General features: G+C 36.4%; 1 pseudogene; it reads left to right on the top strand.

Moving 5' to 3' along the window:
* The window catches only part of LOC101954624 (protein FAM50A pseudogene), a 53,307-nt pseudogene extending 36,355 nt beyond the window's left edge, over positions 1 to 16,952 (top strand).
* Positions 16,953 to 18,176: the final 1,224 nt, after the last annotated feature.

Raw genomic sequence — 18,176 nt, 5'->3', positions numbered from 1 at the left:
TGGAATATAACTTCCCATATAACACACTGGTCATGTGTTCATAATGTACACAGGAAAGTTACTGCCCAATTCATTCTATGGGCTTCCTATTCCCATCCCTGCTTCTGTTCACTCCCCTTTGTCTAATCCAATGAACAAACTTCTATTCTTCCCTCCCCACATACCCATATTAACCTTTTCATCTCTGAAAGTATACAACTTATAGATTATACATCTTTGGAATAATTTCTGCTTTATCAATTATTATAAAAGTTTATAATTATAACATGTTTTGAAATACTATCACCAGAGAAATGAATTTTTAGCCATTTTAAAATAAACCTCCAAAAAATCTACCTGCAAATCTGAGTTTATTCTAACTTTGCCAGTAAGCACTAGGCAAAATATTTTGTGCTAGAAGAAAATACCAGAATTTCTATTTACTTACTGTACTATACTTGGTAGGTAAGTGTATCAGGTACCATTAACATATATTGGTATACAATTTATAAATAAATGCATGCATTAGGGGTATTTAACAGCAACAGCATATAATCAAAAGACTGAGATTACTATTTGATATAATAGGCTTTTATAAAATAGACTAAAACCTAAAATTCTTCATATCAGCATGTTTTTTACCCACAATGGCTCAGTTCAGTTTCATGAGTATTTGCATTGATTCATTGGGAAATGACAGGCAATAGAAGATCAAACAGTCAAGTGAAAATATGATATAATTATAAAACTAAAGAAGAGTTTTAATTTCATTTTTTATAAAATTGTTTTTTATTTTATTTTTTTGGTGATAGGGATTGATCCTAGGGCCTCACACATACTTGAACTACATCTCCACTCCAAAAAAAGAGTTTTATGATTTTTTTATGATCATTCTAAATGAAAAGGTAATTTTTATTATAGTTGTTAGGTACCATGAAGCCTTTTCATTTGATCTGAGCAAATACAAATTTAAAAAAATAAAAATTTAACAGAGAGAGCCAAGAAGATATATAATACTTTCTATCATTTCACATATTTCAGGTTAGTTTTGAGAATTCTCAACTTCAGTGACCTCAAGTATTAAATATTTTCTAGAAATTTGATGGAAATTTATTTAAAATGAAAGCCTGTTCTTTACCTATTTTGCTTACTCATACTTGTTATTTGATTGAATTTTTTAATCTACTTTCAGGAACAGATACCAATAAACATGGCTGAAAGTATTTTATGTCCAATTTACAGCATCTGGATGCATAATAATAATAATTTCTTAAAACATTTATTACTTATTGCTGGGGCTATGGCTCAGTGGGAGTGCACTTGCCTGGAATGTGTGAGGCACTGTGGTAGATTCTCAGCATCACGTACAAATAGATAAAATAAAGTTATATCAACAACTGAAAAGATATTTAAAAAAAACTTTTATTAGATGTTGATGAACGTTATTATATTCATTTATTTATATGTAATGCTGATCATTGAATTCAGTGTCTCACACATGCTAGGCAAGCATTCCACCATGGAATAACCCAAATAATAATTATTTAATATCAGTTTTGTGTTTTGTAACTTATAGTACATCTGTAAATGATCTTTAGATAAGTTTATTTTAAAAACTGGCAAGAGATATAAGAAAATGGGTAGTAAAATAATGATTTATAACATATATTTTAAATATTATTTAAAGTAATACCATGAGTTAGAAGAAAAGAATTTACCAACACAACAAAAACACACATAAATGTCTCATACACAATTATAACTAAATAATACCATGGTTAGTATTTTATGAGTATCTCAGAAATTTTACTAAGCAATAACAGTCTTGGATAACTTCATGAATTTTTTTAAAAAGTCTTATTTCTGTAAGTTTTCTTTTTGAATACTATTGACTTATATATTTTAACCTTCTACAAAATTCCTTACCTGCAGTTAAAGAAGAACAACACTGCTGCTTTTCCTTTCTGATCTCATTCAACCTATATGGTACATCTAGAAGGGAAGGTGAAAGAAGTGGCAGAGTAGGGAATTTTCCTACTCCACACACTTGGATTGAACACAGTGAAAGGTGTTTCACAAAGTTTGAACCATTCTGAACAAAGCTGTAATTAAAGTGATAGGGTTTAAAATATAATCTGTAAAAATATAAAACTTTTTAGCAGTTTTATTATGTTCCCCCCCTCAAATGATTTTTCCACACAAATGTATATAAATAGTAATATAGTAGGAAAAAAATGTTCAATTTGATTAGATTTCAAAACTGCTTTCATGGCATCCATTATTTTAGCCAGCTTTAGTCCAGGCCTTGTTGTAACACAAATGGCAGAATTGAAGTGCTTTTTCTTTCTGAAATATCTGAAAACATTCCCAAATCAACTTGCTGGCTCTCATAGTTTATTTCCATTTGTAGTTTCATTTTAGAAAATTTTATTGTAAAAGGTAGATTTCAGTCAAATAGTACCAGAATATTTTTCTTTTAGTGGATGAAAATTAGAGAAAGAACTATATGTACATATTCTAAACATTATATCAATTAAATTTAAAAAATCAATGAATAAATAAATAGAAACAAATAATATAAAACAAGTTATTTTCCCCAAACATATTTTATATAGAAAAGAATTTGTATGGGTTTGTTTTTGTGTGTTTCAGACTAAAGGATGTTAATAAATTTACTCTCCACTTAAAAACTTTTCCAGCTCTGAGTCTCCAAAATTCATGCTTTTGTCTTTTAAGTGCATGTGTAAAGTGACTCTGTGTATAGTTTCTATGCAAAAACACCTATTTATGTAAGCTTTGTTGGATATACCTTGACATCTGCTTCCATGCTCCATCCAGAAGAGTGGTGTATGCACCAATTAATATAGCATCAAAGTAACATGGGATAAGGTATTGTGGGATCTGCTTCAAAGAGAAGAACATAGCCTGCAACCATTTACCAACCTGCTGTATAAATAATTTAAAAAGTTAATTTAGTGTGTTCACAGGCTATGCATATTTTAAGAAATAAATCATAACATGGAACTGTGCTATCTAATAATTCATGAATCAAATTTTCATGTATTAGAACTAGAAACACAAAGAAGGGAGGAAAACAAGTAAATATTATATATATATATATATATATATATATAATTCTTATGGTGCCTTTGCTTTTTTTCTACTAGAACACAGCTTACTTATTTAATACTTACTTCAGAAATATTTCCTGATTGTGAAATAAGCTGGCCACTGACATAATCGATCATCCTATCTCCAGATCTCAAATTTTAACAAAAAAGATGCCCCAAGTCATTCTTTGGTCTTTTTTTCTGTCAATACGGACATTAGCCCTGAAAATTCAGATATGCCATGCTGCATTACTGGAAGAGTCAAAATATACCCATAGCTGCGTTATGGCTAGTCCTTGATGATTTGACGTGAACAGAGAAGCAGACAAAATGGCCACTTAGTCCTACTATGGCACTCAGCCTAGTAGGAGGAAAGTGTGGCCGTATTGACTGGAACCAGGATGCAAAGGTGCGTTGAATGAGACTAGTGCAACAATTCATACAAAGCTTCCCCAAAGTTATAACTTGTGGCACTGGTCTACTTTTTTTAATGTTATAATATTCAAAGTCAATTGGCATTTTTATTTTTGCCTTAAGGCATAAAGGAGAAAAAACAATTGATAATCCTATATCTTTCCATGTTAAAAAGTGGTAGATTTGTTATTATTTAGGTAAGATTTAAGAAAATCACAAAACTGGTCTTAGAGAAAGCAAGAATACATATGGTGATAAGAAGAATAAATCTTGCTTTAGAGGGACTCTGAGGAGGCACTTCAAATTAAGTAAATTATCAAAGTGAGATATTAGGCAAATTCTCAATTAGGCAAAATTATTGATTATTAGGCAAAATTCTCAAATAGATGCATTAGAATGTCTATGTGTACATAGATCAGTCTGTTATTTCAATGAAAGAACAATTGCATTTTTTTATCATTCAACAAGATAATAATAGCTTAGCTGCTGTGAATTATTCTGCTATAATGTGCCTGCATGACTGTATTATGTGATTTCAAATTTTTTGGATATATGCTAAGGAGTGAGACAGCTGGGTCACATGGTGGGTCCTTTCCTAGTTTTCTAAGAAATCTCCCTCCATACTGTATTCCAGAGTGGTTGCACCAATTTGTAGTCCCACCAACAATGTATAAGTGTACCTTTTTCCCTATATTCTTCCCAACATTTATTATTGTTACTTGGATTCTTGATAATTGCCATTCTCACTGAAGTGAAGTGTAATCTCAGTGCACTTCAAAAAATAAATGGATAAAAAAATATGGTATATATACACAGTGGAGTATTACTCAGCCTTTATGACATTTGCCAGTAAATGATGGATCTCAAGACTATCATGCTAAGGAAAATAAGCCAATCCTCAAAAACCAAAAGTTTTCACTGATATGTGGAAGCTAACCCACAATAAGGCAGGGTGGTGAGAAAACAGAGGTTTAGATTAGACAAAGGGGAATGGAGGGAAAAGAGGGGGAACAGGAAAAGAAAAGGTAGTGGAATTAGTCTTACATATTTTTGTATGTACATGTATGAATACCCCACTGTGAATTCCACCAAGGTGTACATTCATAAGAATGATTTACTAATTAGAATAAAATACATTCCCTGCTTATATAATTATATCAAATATACTCTGCTGTCATGTATAACTAAAAAGAACCAATAAAAATAAAAATTAATAATTAATAATTCCCACCTTATTAAAAATGTTATTTTGGTTTCAGTGATATCAACTAAATTTAGTTAGAATTTAATGAATCCATGAACTGTTTATATGGCATATTCTGAGAAATAAACAAACTTAAGATAAAGTTTTCCTTCAAGGAAAGAAAATTTGAGAAATAAACCTTAAATACAAAAAAATCTGGAAGGCAAGACAGTATAAAAAAGCATTCTGCATATGTCCTAAAACTTTTGTGAAAGGTGAATGTTGCTCAGTAAATATTGGTACCATTGTTAAATAATTAAATATGATGGGAACAGTATTTCAGGAAACAGATCTGACAGTGTCCAAAGGGATAGAATTAAGTGTGGAGGAAGGAACAACAGCTCAGAGTTAAAATGGAGTAGGGTAAGTGCTTAAAACAACTAACAGATACATGTACTTACTACTCATAGAACAAAATACTTTGTTTTGCCAATAAATACAGAAGGTCTTGGAAAATTTTACTAGAAATTATGTGATTGCTTTAGCAGGAAGAACATTTGAATTCAGTTCAAGACCAGTCTGCGCAACAAAGCAAAATTTCCTCTAAATTAAAAAAAAGAAGAAGAAAAGAATGATAGTATAACTATAAAAGCCAGGTGTGGTGGCACACACTGGTAATCCCAGAAGGTCATGAGGCTAAAGCAGGAAGAATGCAAGTTCAAAAATTCAACCCCCTCAGCAACTTAGTGAGATCCTAAGAAACTTAGTGAGACCTGCCTCACTTTTTGAGACCCTGTCTCAAAAATTTAAAAATTGAATAAAAAAAGCATAGGGATGTGGTTCAGTGGTTAAGAACACTTGAGTTCAATGGCAAGTACCAAAAAAAAAAAACCCAAAAAACAAAAAAAAATAGGAATCATCAGAGTATTGATTGCTAAAATAATAAGTTTGACAGAAGAGTTAAAAAATATGATTGAGGAAATTTCCAAAAAAATGTTTAGTAAAATGACATTGTAATACAAAATATTTTTAAAAAGTAAAATACATAGAAAGTGTGATGTTTAATTTTATGTGCCTACTTGACTGGGCTAAGTGATGCCCTATAGTTGGTTTTACATGTGTCTCTATGAGGGTATTTCTAGAAGAGATTAGCTTTAAATGCATAGATCTACTCTCGCCACCATAGGTGGGCATCATCCAATCATTTGACTGTCATCATAGAACATTAAGGTAGAGGAAAGCAAATTCATTCTATTTTCTTGAGCTGGGACATAACTTTTTGTTCATGCTCTCAGACTTTCAGGACTCAAAGACTTATACCAGTAAACTCACCCTTCACCCCAGTTCTCAAGTTTTTGATCTTGTATTGAGAGTTGAACCATGGTCCCCAGGCCTGTGTATTTAAACACTAGAAGGTATCATGGGTCTCCAGCTTGCAGAAAGTACATCACAGAACTTCTTACCCTCTATAATCACATAAGCCAATTTCCATTATAAATAAATCACCCCCTTCTTTCATTCAATGAGGCACAGGAATGAAAAAATATGCAAACTGAAAAAATAAGACTTGTGTCCCTTTCCCCTTCTTTGAATTCAGAAAATCTGCAACCAAGCACACTTGCTTCATCTTTATTTCTGTAAAAATTAGAAAGAAATGTGTTCTTCTGTGACTCAAAAATGTAAAAGTAGATAGTGATTGTTCCTAGAAGCCCATAATTCCTGCCTTAAGTACAACATGGAAAGAGTTGAAACCCTTCCTCTCCCCTTGTCACAGTTATATTACCAGACATATAGAAACTTGGCCCCAAGGCACAGGCAAACAATTTATGGTATGGCCTAATTCAAAGGGACCACAACAAATTACAGGTTCTTTCTTATGGTAGGGAATAAAGAGGGAGTGTAACTCCTAGACCAGTCTCTGTCTCTTCATAACACAATTTTGATTCTCTCCATGAATCAATGTATACTGTATGCTTATCACACATCTCCAAAAGAAAGGAGAGATGTCTCTAATTTTGCCCCACCCTAGAACACTAGTGGTAGATTATTAGACTGTGTTTAATAATTTGTCAATATATCAATTTCCATCCATAAAAATTGTGTATGGATTTAAAAAAACAGTATATCATTAGGTTTTTGTAACCTCAACATGAGTTCAACACCTGGAAGCTACTGAATAAAAGAATCCAGATCACTAGCAATAAAGTAGTTTGCACATGAGAGTATTAAAAAATAGTATTGACCTGTCTAAAATCTTCTCTTTGAAAAGCATCACATATTATTCATGTTACTCATAAACATACACATGAGCCATGCAACACACTTGCATCAGAATTTTTAGATGTTCCAATGGTGCTCTACATGTTCAAGCACAGGTACCAGCTATGCCCCAGGCGAACAGGTATTTCCACAACTGGCCAGGTCTTCTTTCTTCATCAATGATATCCTGAAAAGTTTATCTTTTGGCTAAATCAATTCCCTGTTAAAAGAAAATAAATAGCAACTAGATGATCTCAAATGAAAGTTCTATCTCCTCATAAGATCTAAGGAATGTTGTACATATCTCAGCTCCATAGTAAATCAGCATTTAGTAAATCAGCATCAGACTTTCCTCATATATTGTGCTCTACCAAACAATACAATTTTAAATATCTTATTATATTGTCAATTATAAATTAAAAATAACTAGATTATCATGTTTATGACAATCTTTACATTACCAATTTTTAAATACACTATATTTTCAATTGAAAATTATTTATCTAATATTGAATGCAAAAAGAATATTTTTTCAAATTCTAATAAATATTTTTAGCTATGGCAAACTCAAATCAAACAAACTACTAGTGAGCTAGAAGCTATTTAATTGGCAATAATTTCAGAGTCTCATTAGAGTTCAAGATCTAGTGGATGGCTACGTTATCTTCAGTCAAACTATACATTAACAAAAAAATATAAAATATATAAAACATATTTAAAAGAGTTTTGTTTTACATCTTGACTTATAGTGGAAATGGTGAAAGTCTGATCATTTCCACGTAATACCTGAAGCAGAAAATAAGTACTGTTATACATGTATCATAACTTGGAATTTTGGAGGGGACAGAACTTGGGCCCAGGAATCAGATGAAATCAAATCCTGACCTCCCTAATCCTAATTAAATAACTCATCAGGGCCTTGGTTTTCTCAAATTTAAAAAAGAAACGATACTAATACCTCTCCTCAAGCTTAATGTTAATCTTCTTCTCATGCTCTTCTTCTCTACTCTGTTGTTAGTTAGTCTCCTTATATCAAAGAAGACATTTGGCATTTGTTTTCTAGGGATTGGCTAGCTTCAGTTAGCATAATCTGCTCTAATGCCATCCATTTCCCTGCAAATTCTATGATTTTGTCATTTTTTAATGCAGAGTAATACTCCATTGTGTATAAATGCCACATTGTTTTTATCCATTCGTGTATTAAAGGGCATCAAGGTTGGTTCCACAGTCTTACTATTGTGAATTGTGCTGCTATGGACATCGATGTAGCAGTGTCCCTGTAGCATGCTCTTTTTAGGTCTTTAGGTAATAGAGCGGGAAGGGGAATAGCTGGGTCAAATGGTGGTTCCATTCCCAGCTTGCCAAGGAATCTCCATACTGCTTTCCCAATTGGCCGCACCAATATGCAGTCCCACCAGCAATGTACAAGTGTACTCTTTTCCCCACATCCTGGCCAGCACTTGTTGTTGTTTGACTTCCTAATGGCTGCCAATCTTACTGGAGTGAGATGGTATCTTAGGGTGGTTTTGATTTGCATTTCTTTGACTGCTAGAGATGGTGAGCATTTTTTCATGTACTTGTTGATTGATTGTATGTCCTCCTCTGCGAAGTGTCTGTTTATGTCGTTGGCCCATTTGTTGATTGGGTTATTTGTTATGTTATTGTCTAATTTTTTTAGTTCTTTGTATACTCTGGATATTAGGGCTCTATCTGAAGTGTGAGGAGTAAAGATTAGTTCTTAGGATGTAGGCTCCCTATTTACCTCTCTTATTGTTTCTTTTCTTTAGAAAAATCTTTTTAGTTTGAGTAAATCCCATTTGTTGATTCTAGTTATTTTCTCAAGTGCTATGGGTGTCCTATTGAGGAATTTGGAGCCCGACCCCACAGTATGTAGATGGTAGCCAACTTTCTTTTCTATCAGAATCCATTTCTCTGATTTGTTATCAAGCTCCTTGATCCATTTTGAGTTAACTTTTGTGCATGGTGAGAGAAAGGGATTCAGTTTCATTTTGTTGCATATGGATTTCCAGTTTTCCCAGCATTATTTGTTTAAGATGCTATCCTTCCTCCATTGTATGCTTCTAGCCCCTTTATCAAATATAAGATAGTTGTAGTTTTGTGGATTGGTTTCTGTGTCCTCTATTCTGTATCATTGGTCCACCCGCCTGTTTTGGTACCAGTACCATGCTGTTTTTGTTACTATTGCTCTCAAGTATAGTTTGAAATCAGGTATCGCTATACCACCTGATTCACACTTCCTGCTTAGCATTGTTTTTGCTATTCTGGGTCTTTTATTTTTCCATATGAATTTCATGATTACTTTCTCTATTCTACAAGAAATGCCATTGGGATTTTGATTGGCATTGCATTAAACCTATAGAGAACTTTTAGTAATATTGCCATTTTGATGATGTTAGTTCTGCCTATCCATGAACAGAGTATATTTTCCATCTTCTAAGATCTTCTTCTATTTTTCTCTTTAGGGTTCTGTAGTTTTCATTGTGTAAGTTTTTCACCCCTTTTGTTAGGTAGATTCCCAAGTATTTTATTTTATTTTTTAAGAATATTGTGAATGGAGTGGTTGTCCTCATTTCAATTTCAAAGGAGTTGTCACTGATATACAGGAATGCCTTTGATTTATGCATGTTGATTTTATATCCTGCCACTTTGCTGAATTCATTCATTAGCTCCAATAGTTTCTTTGGAGACCCTTTTGGGTCTGCTAGGTATAGAATAATGTCATCTGCAAATAGAGATAATTTAAGTTCTTCTTTTCCTAATTTTATGCCTTTAATTTCATTCATCTAATTGCTCTGGCCAGTGTTTTGAGGACTATGTTGAAGAGAAGTGGTGAGAGAGGGCATCACTCTCTTGTTCCAGATTTTAGAGGAAATGCCTTCATTTTTTCTCCATTTAGAATGATGCTAGCCTGAAGCTTAGCATAGATTGCTTTTACAATATTGAGGTATGTTCCTGTTATCCCTAGTTTTTCTAGAGTTTTGAACATAAAGGGATGCTGTACTTTGTCAAATGCTTTTTCTGCATCTATCAGGATGATCATATGGTTTTTGGCTTTTCTTAGTTGGTAGTCTTTTGATGGTTCCTTCTATTTTCTCAATTGTTATTGGTCTGTTTAGGTTGTCTATATCCTCCTGACTCAATCTTGGCAGATCATATGACTTAAGAAATTTATCGATGCCTTCACTATCTTCTATTTTCTTGGAGTATAAGGATTCAAAATAATTCCTGGTTATCTTCTGTATTTCTGAAGTGTCTGTTATGATATTGCCTTTTTCATCCCATATGCTAGTAATTTGAGTTCTCTCTCTTCTTCTCTTCATTAGCATGGCTAAGGGTCTGTCAATTTTATTTATTTTTTCAAAGAACCAACTTTTAGTTTTGTCAATTTTTTCAATTGTTTCTTTAGTTTCGATTTTATGAATTTCAGCTCTGATTTTAATTATTTCTTGCCTTCTACTTTTTTTGTTGTGGTTTGGTCTCCTTATTCTAGGATTTTGAGATGAAGTATGAGATCATTTATTTGTTGGTTTTTTTCTTTTTTCAAGGAATAAACTCCAAGAAATGAATTTTCCTCTTAGAACTACTTTTAATGTGTCCTATAGATTCTGATATGTTGTGTCTGTGTTTTCATTTATCTCTAAGAATTTTTTAATTTCCTCCTTGATGTCTTTTATAACCCACTGATCATTCAGTAATCTATAGTTCATTCTCCAAGTGATGCATGATTTTTTCTTCCTTCTTTTATCCTTGATTTTCAGTTTCATTCCATTATGATCAGATAAGATGTACGGTATTATCTCTACTCCTATATATTGTCCAAGTGTGGCCCTGTGACATAATATGTGATCTATTTTTGAGAAGGATCCATGTGCTGCTGAGAAAAAAAGTGTAACTGCTTGATGTTGGGTGGTATATTCTATATATGTCAATTAAGTCTAGCTTATTATTGTGTTATTGAGTTCTATAATTTCCTTATTCAACTTTTGTTTGGAAGATCTGTCTAGTGGTGAGAGAGGTGTTTTGAAGTCTCCCATAATTATTGTATTGTGGTCTATTAGACTCTTGAACTTGAGAAGAGTTTGCTTGATAAACATAGCTGCACCATTGTTTGGGGCATATATATTTATGATTGTTATATGTTGTTGGTGTATGGTTCCCTTGTGGAGTATGTAGTGTCCCTTTTTATCCCTTTTGATTAACTTTGGCTTGAAATCTATTTTATTTGATATGAGTATGGACACTCCTGCTTGTTTCTGAAGTCCATATGAGAGATATGATTTTTCCCAACCTTTCACCTTCAGTCTATGTATGTTTCTTCCTATCAAATGCATCTTCTGTAGGCAGCATATTGTTGGGTCTTGTTTTATGATTCATTCTACTAGCCTGTGTCTCTTAATTGGTGAGTTTAAGCCATTCACATTTAGGGTTATTATTGAGATATAGTTTTTTTCTCCAGCCATATTTGTTTATTTATGTTACTAAACATGGTTTGTTTTTCTCTTTGATTATTTCCCCCCTTTACTGTCCTACCTCCACTGTTGGTTTTCATTGTTATTTTTCATTTCCTCTTCCTGTAATGTTATGCCAAGGATGTTTTGAAGAGATGGTTTTCTAGCTGCAAATTCTTTTTTCTTTTGTTTATCATGGAAGGTTTTAATTTCATCATCCATCCTGAAGCTTAATTTTGCTGGATACACGATTCTTGGTTGGAACCCATTTTTTTTTTCAGTGTTTGAAATATATTATTCCAGGATCTTCTAACCTTCAGAGTCTGTGTTGAAAGATCAGCTGTTATCCTGATTGGTTTACCCCTAAATGTAATCTGCTTCCTTTCTCTTGTAGCTTTTAAAATTCTCTCCTTATTCTCTATGTTGGGCATCTTCATTATAATGTGTCTAGGTGTGGATCTCTTTTGATTTTGCACATTCAGCGTCCTGTAGGCTTCTAGGATATGGGATTCTGTCTCATTATTCAATTCTTGGAAGTTTTCTCGTATTATTTCATTAGATAGATTGCTCAATCCTTTTGTTTGGAGCTCTACCTTCCTGTATCCCAATGACTCTTAAGTTTGGTCTCTTTATGTTATCCCATATTTCTTGGGTGTTCTGCTCATGGTTTCTTAACAGTCTTGCTGAGCGGTCTATGTTCTTTTCAGGTTGAAATACTTTGTCTTTGTTGTCTGATGTTCTATCTTCTAAGTGTTCTACTTTTCTGGTAGTATTCTCAATTAAGTTTTTAAGTTGGTTTATTGCTTTCTGCATTTATAGGATTTCTGTTTTTTGTTTGTTATTACCTCTATCTCCTTGTATAGTTGATCTTTTGCTTCTTGGATTTGTTTATGTGATTCATTGTCAAAGTGATCTTTCATTTTCTGATTCTGCTGTCTATTGTCTTCCTTGAGACTCCAGATCATCTGAAGAATATATATCCTGAATTCTTTATCTGACATTTCATCTGCTGCATCTATTACCTCTTCTAAATTTGAGTTGACCTGCATTGCTTGTGGTCATTTCTTTTCTTGTCTTTTCATACTTCTCGTGTTTTTTTCTGCTTGGTGAAACTCTTGTGTTTTTGAAATTTTCTCCCTATATATTTATTTATATTGCTCTTGGATAGTTTATAAGTCTTCCTTGCAGGGGCGGGGAATGGCTGTGCTCCTCCTCCAATTGGGGTGATCTGTATACCACACTGGCGGGCCGCTGTGTCTGTTCTGCTGGTGGATCACAGGTCATCCTACCTTGAAGGTGCGGGCAGCAGCTCTGCTCTGCCCCTCCTCCAATTGGTGGGACATGTCTACGACGTTCGTGGACCCCTGGGCTTGTTCTGCAGATCGGTTGCAGTTGTGCTTACCTTGCAGGCGCGGGCGGAGGCTCTGGTCTGCCCTTACTCCAATTGGGGTGATGTGTCTACCATGCCGGCAGGCCGGTGGGCCTGATCCGCTGGTTGGTCGCAGGTCTGCCTACCTTGCAGGCACGGGCAGTGGCTCTGCTCTGCCCCTCCTCCAATTGGTGTGACATGTCTCCTACGCCCGAGGACCGCTGGGCCTTTTCTGCTGGTCAGTTGCAGGTCTGCCTACCTTGTGGGCACGGGTGGCCGCTCTGCTCTGCCCCTACTCCAATTGGGGTGATGTGACTATAATGCCTGCAGGTCACTGGGCCTGTTCTGGAGGCGAGCAGTGGCTCTGCTCTGCCTCTCTGGCCTGATGACAAAGTGAGAGAGACTTGGGTATATGTGACTCACTTTTTTTACCAGGAGACCAACTGTCTCTGTTGCTGCTGGTGTCGTTGAAGTTATCTCCTCCGCCGCTTTCTGATGACCTCAGATCTCTGCCATGTTGGTATCCCATGTAAATGGCAACCTTTTGTTCCCTTTGCTGAGTGACCAAAGCAACCGGTGAGTCCTGACCAGCTCTAATAAGTCTCATCTCAATCCTGTTGCAACTGCCTATGAAGGCTTGGTTGGTATTTACCTCCACAGAATTCAGCAGGACCCGGACTGAGAAGCAGTTTCCACGGGTTCTTTGGCCCTGGGCCAGAGCAGTTCCAGGAGCCAGAATTCTGCCGCTCCGTGCTTGGTGTATGTTCTGATAGGAGCAGGCTCCAAGAAGCAGTTTCCACAAGTTATTTAGCTTGGGCCAGAGCAGTTCCGGGAGCTGGAATTTTATAACTTCTTTTCATTGATAATCTCTCTAGAAATAGAGTCATGCTGACAAATACCCTTTGTGGTTGCAGATCTTAAAAGACAATTTCCATTTTTATGAATCTGAAATATCTAATATCCAAAATGTCAAAAAAATCTGAATAGCCATGTAATTATAATTCCCATTGAGATTATACTGTTCAAGCCCATTTTATGAATTTTAATAATTGCCATCAGAGCCAGAATAATGGCACAAGCCCATAATCCCAGTGGATTGGAAGGCTGAGGCAGAGGGATCACCAGTTCAAAGCCAGCCTCAGAGAGACCTTGTCTCTAAATAAAACAAAAAAAAATGGCTGAAAATATAGTTCAATGGTTAAGCACACCTAGGTTCAATCATCTGTACCTCAGAAGAAAAAAAAATTTCATCAAATAATTTCTCAAATTACTAAATGAAATTAAGAATTTGAAAAAAGACCGTGAGATACATTGCTTTACTAATTTTGGTTTCAAATTTTTGTCTCAGCAATCTTCTGTTCTCATTTTTTTTCAGGGATTATTGCTAATGCTACAGCATCTCCTCAAGCCACCAGTTCAATCCCTAACACTTATTCTCAGGCCCAAAGTCATCCCAATTTTTCCCAAAACATGAGTGCTAAAGCAGTTTAATCATAAATAAATAAAAACAAAAAGACTCTTGTCCCCACCTTCCCCACTATCACTCTGTTACTGTCTCTGCCCTTGCAGCAACACTTCATCAATAGTTATCTACCTTGTCTCAAATCTCTCCTTGCCATTTATGAACCCACTAAAATCTTACCACCATTATTCCACCAATGGCTTCCACAGGGCTAAATCCAGTGGTCTATTCCCTGTCCTTGTCGTAGCTTCTCAGAGTCATTTGACAGAAAGAACTATCTCTTCCCAAACTATCATATGTATTTGGCTTCCAGAACAGAGTGTTCTACTGGTTTTCCCTTTTCTCTCTAGTTGCTCTTTCTGGGTAACTTTGTCTGATTCTGCCAATCTCCCCTGTCTCTTAACATTGGAAAATATTAGGACTGAGTATACTGTATTCTCTCCCTGATCATCTCTCCCAGGCTCATGGCTTTAAAGACTTTCTGAAAGTAACAACTCACAAATCTATAGCTAGGGTGTTTCTTTGAACTCCAGATTACTAGTTCAAGTTTTCTACTTGACATTTTTATTTCAATGTCAGATTAGCATCTGAAACTTAACAAAAACAAAACTAGATTCTGATATTCACTCTGTCCTAACCCAGTTTCTCTCACAATCTTGTCCATCCCACTACATGGCAGCCCCAGTCTTCTAAGGGCTCATATCAAAACTCCTGATTACCCTCTTTTGTATCATACACATCACCCAGAAGTAAATCCTGTCACCATTTCAAAATATATCAATAATCCAAACAGTTCTTACTTCTTCTATCCTAGTACAAGCTACCCTCAAATTTTGTCTGTGCTGTAAAACTATCCTAATTGCTTTGATTTCATCCTTATACTAGCTATTCTCAGTACACCTGCTGAGTGAGGGTGTTACAACTTAAGTTAGATCATGTCACACACTTGTTTAAAACCATTCAATAATATATCAGTAAAAGTCCTAGTCCTAACAATTTCCTGCAAGTCTTCATGAGATATGGCCTGTTACCTCTTCAATCACCCACCTCCTAGCATCCTCTTTCTCATTAACTCTATTACAAACCCCCTTCAGCACCAATATCTTCCTATTTTTTTTTGTCTGGAAAGCTCTACCCCAGGATTCATCAAGTTTTCCATGTCATTCCTTCAGATCTACTCAAATGTCATCTTCAAAGTCTTCTCTATTTACCATGTGTAAACTGTAGTTTCCACCTCAACACACACACACACACACACACACACACACACACACACACACACACACACACCTTGAGATGTTCGTTTCAGGTCCTCCCAGTTGGCTATAAGCCACCCCCTCTCTCTGCATCATGTGCAAAATGTCCTTCTCTGACAGATATTCTTCCTCAAAGCTCACCTATCTTTAAAAAAATAAATAATATTTAGACTTCCTCATTTGTTCTTTTTCTTTATCTCAATATTTCTAAATCAATAAAACACAATAACAGACCTCATTTCCTCACCTCCCTTTCATACAATAGCCCTCTGCAGTCTGATGTAACCTTTTGTCACACTGCTGAAACTGCTTTCACTGAGAAATCTCCCAATGGACATTTTTCAGTATTGATTCCCTTCTGTTAAAAAAAATCTAGGAATTATCAGGGCTGCTGTCACAGTTGCTGCCACTGCTCACACCTCTGCCACCATCAAGGCTAAGTACAAGGGCGTCCCAAGCAAGGCAGCACACACCAAAAATCTGATGAAGAAACGGGAAGAGCAGCAGGAGCAGATGGAGCAAAGGAAACAGCAGGTCACAGAAAACAACATAATGAAATCCAACATTTACAAGAAGTTCTCTGCACACTATGATGCTGTGAATGCAGAGCTCTAGTCCAGCACCTTCAGCCTTGTGACCCTAAATGACATGAAAGCCTAACAGGAAGCACGGGTGAAGGAGCAGGAAAAGCAGCTGGCCAAGAAGGAGCAGTCAAAAGAGCTACAGCTAAAGCTGGAGAAGCTGCGAGAAAAAAGAACAAGAAGGAGACCAAGAAGAAGATCTCTAGCCTGCCCTTCACCTTGGGGGAAGAAGAGGAGGGAGATGAAAAGGAGGAGGAAGTGACCATGCATGAGGAGAAGCTGGAAAGAGAAGAGATCACCACAAAGAGAAAGAAATTGGGGAACAACTTAGATGTGGACACTGGCTTCTTGCCTGACCAAGACAGGAAGGAGGCGGAAAATTGTCTCCGGGAAGAGCTGTAGCAGGAGTGGGAAGCCAAGCAGGAGAAGATTAAGGGTGAAGAGATTGAAATCACCTTCAGTTACTGGGCTGGCTGCGGATACCAGCAGACCGTCAAAATGAAAAAGGGCAATAAAATGCAGCAGTTCCTCCAGAAGGCACTTGAGATCCTGCGTGAAGACTCCAATGAGCTCAGGTCAGCAGGGGTGGAGCAGTTCATGTACATCAGGAAGGACTAATCATTCCCCATCATCACAGTTTCTGTGACTTCATCGTTACCAAGGTAAGTGGGAAGAATTGGCCTGCTCTTTAACTTTGATCTTCATGATGATGGGTGGATACTCAGCGATGCCACTGTGGAAAAGTATTAGTCTCATGCAGGAAAGGTGGTTCTGAGGAGCTGTTATGAGAAGAACAAGAACATCTTCCTTGCCATCTGCTTGGAGCCCTATGACCCTGAAAAGAAGTGGTACAAGTATAAGATCTGGTGAACATCTAGAAAGTGGTTTGCCTCGGCTGTCCCTGGTGCACCCCCATGTCTCCAGAACTCAAGAGTCTGATTCCCCTGTGACTGTGCTGCTGTGTGCTAGGACGATGGTAGCCACTCATCCCTTGGAACTGTCATTGCTTTTTTCTTTTACAATAAATAAGTGCTCATATTAAAAAAAAAAAAGATCTAAATAAATGAAGATGTAATGTTTATGAGAGAAAATTTAATATTATAAATTTGCCAATTCACCAGTAAATCATTCTACACATTTAATAAATTATAATCAAAATCCAAAAAGGGAGTATATGTGTGTGTATGCTTATGTGTATGTAACTAAATAGGCTGGTTCTAAAATTTGTGTAGAATTTATGAAAATATATAAGATAATAAGAGCAAAGGACCAAGAATAGGATTGATGCTAATGAAGATTAAGAAAGTAAAATAGAACCTTAATTCTAAAGTGATTATAAAGGTACTGTGTTAATTATCTTCCATTCAAAGTGACAAAATACCAGAAATATTTAACTTAAAGAAGAAAAGACAGTCCCTCGCCTGCGGGTCTGGGAAGCGGAGGATGGTGTTTGGTAGTGGCTAGAGGCTTTGCTATAGGAAGTTGTCCCTTTGCTCTCTCTGGGACAGCCCTCCTCCCTGGTTCTCCTCAGCCGCTGTCTAAGGAGTGAACCTGGAGGCCCAGGCTGCAGCCGAGGCTGTTACTTCCAGCCCGGGCAGCCACAACACTTGGCAGGTGCTGAGTGCCTCCCTTGCCACCTTCCTCCTCTGCTTGGCTGCCTGGCTGCCACAGTGCATCAGGGGTGTTGGAGGTAGATGGGCTCCCGTCTCAGGAGGCGGCGGTGGATATGGTGCTGGGCAATAGCAGCCACGGATTCCAGCTACCATGGAGCCACAAGCCCCGCCCCAGGCATCCCTGAGAACGACCCCCCCCAGCCTTAGGTACCTCTGCGAGCAGCAGAACCACCCTCGCCTAATGCAGCCGAATCGCATTGCATTGCATGTGGAATTGGAGCCACTATGATCACTGGCTCTTTTCTCCTACTTAGATTCATTAGCACCACCACCATGGCTCAGCCAGAACCCAAGGCTCCAAGTCTCACTGGCACATACCACAATGTTGACTGTGCCACTGGCCAGGTACTTACCTGTGACAAGTGTCCAGTAGGAACCTATGTCTCTGAGCATTGTACCAACACAAGCCTGTGAGTTTGGA

The sequence above is a fragment of the Ictidomys tridecemlineatus genome, chromosome 11, assembly GCF_052094955.1.
Source record: "Ictidomys tridecemlineatus isolate mIctTri1 chromosome 11, mIctTri1.hap1, whole genome shotgun sequence".
NCBI lineage: Eukaryota > Metazoa > Chordata > Mammalia > Rodentia > Sciuridae > Ictidomys > Ictidomys tridecemlineatus.
Note: the sequence above shows the minus strand (reverse complement) of the source record. Positions and strands in the feature narration are given on the sequence as shown.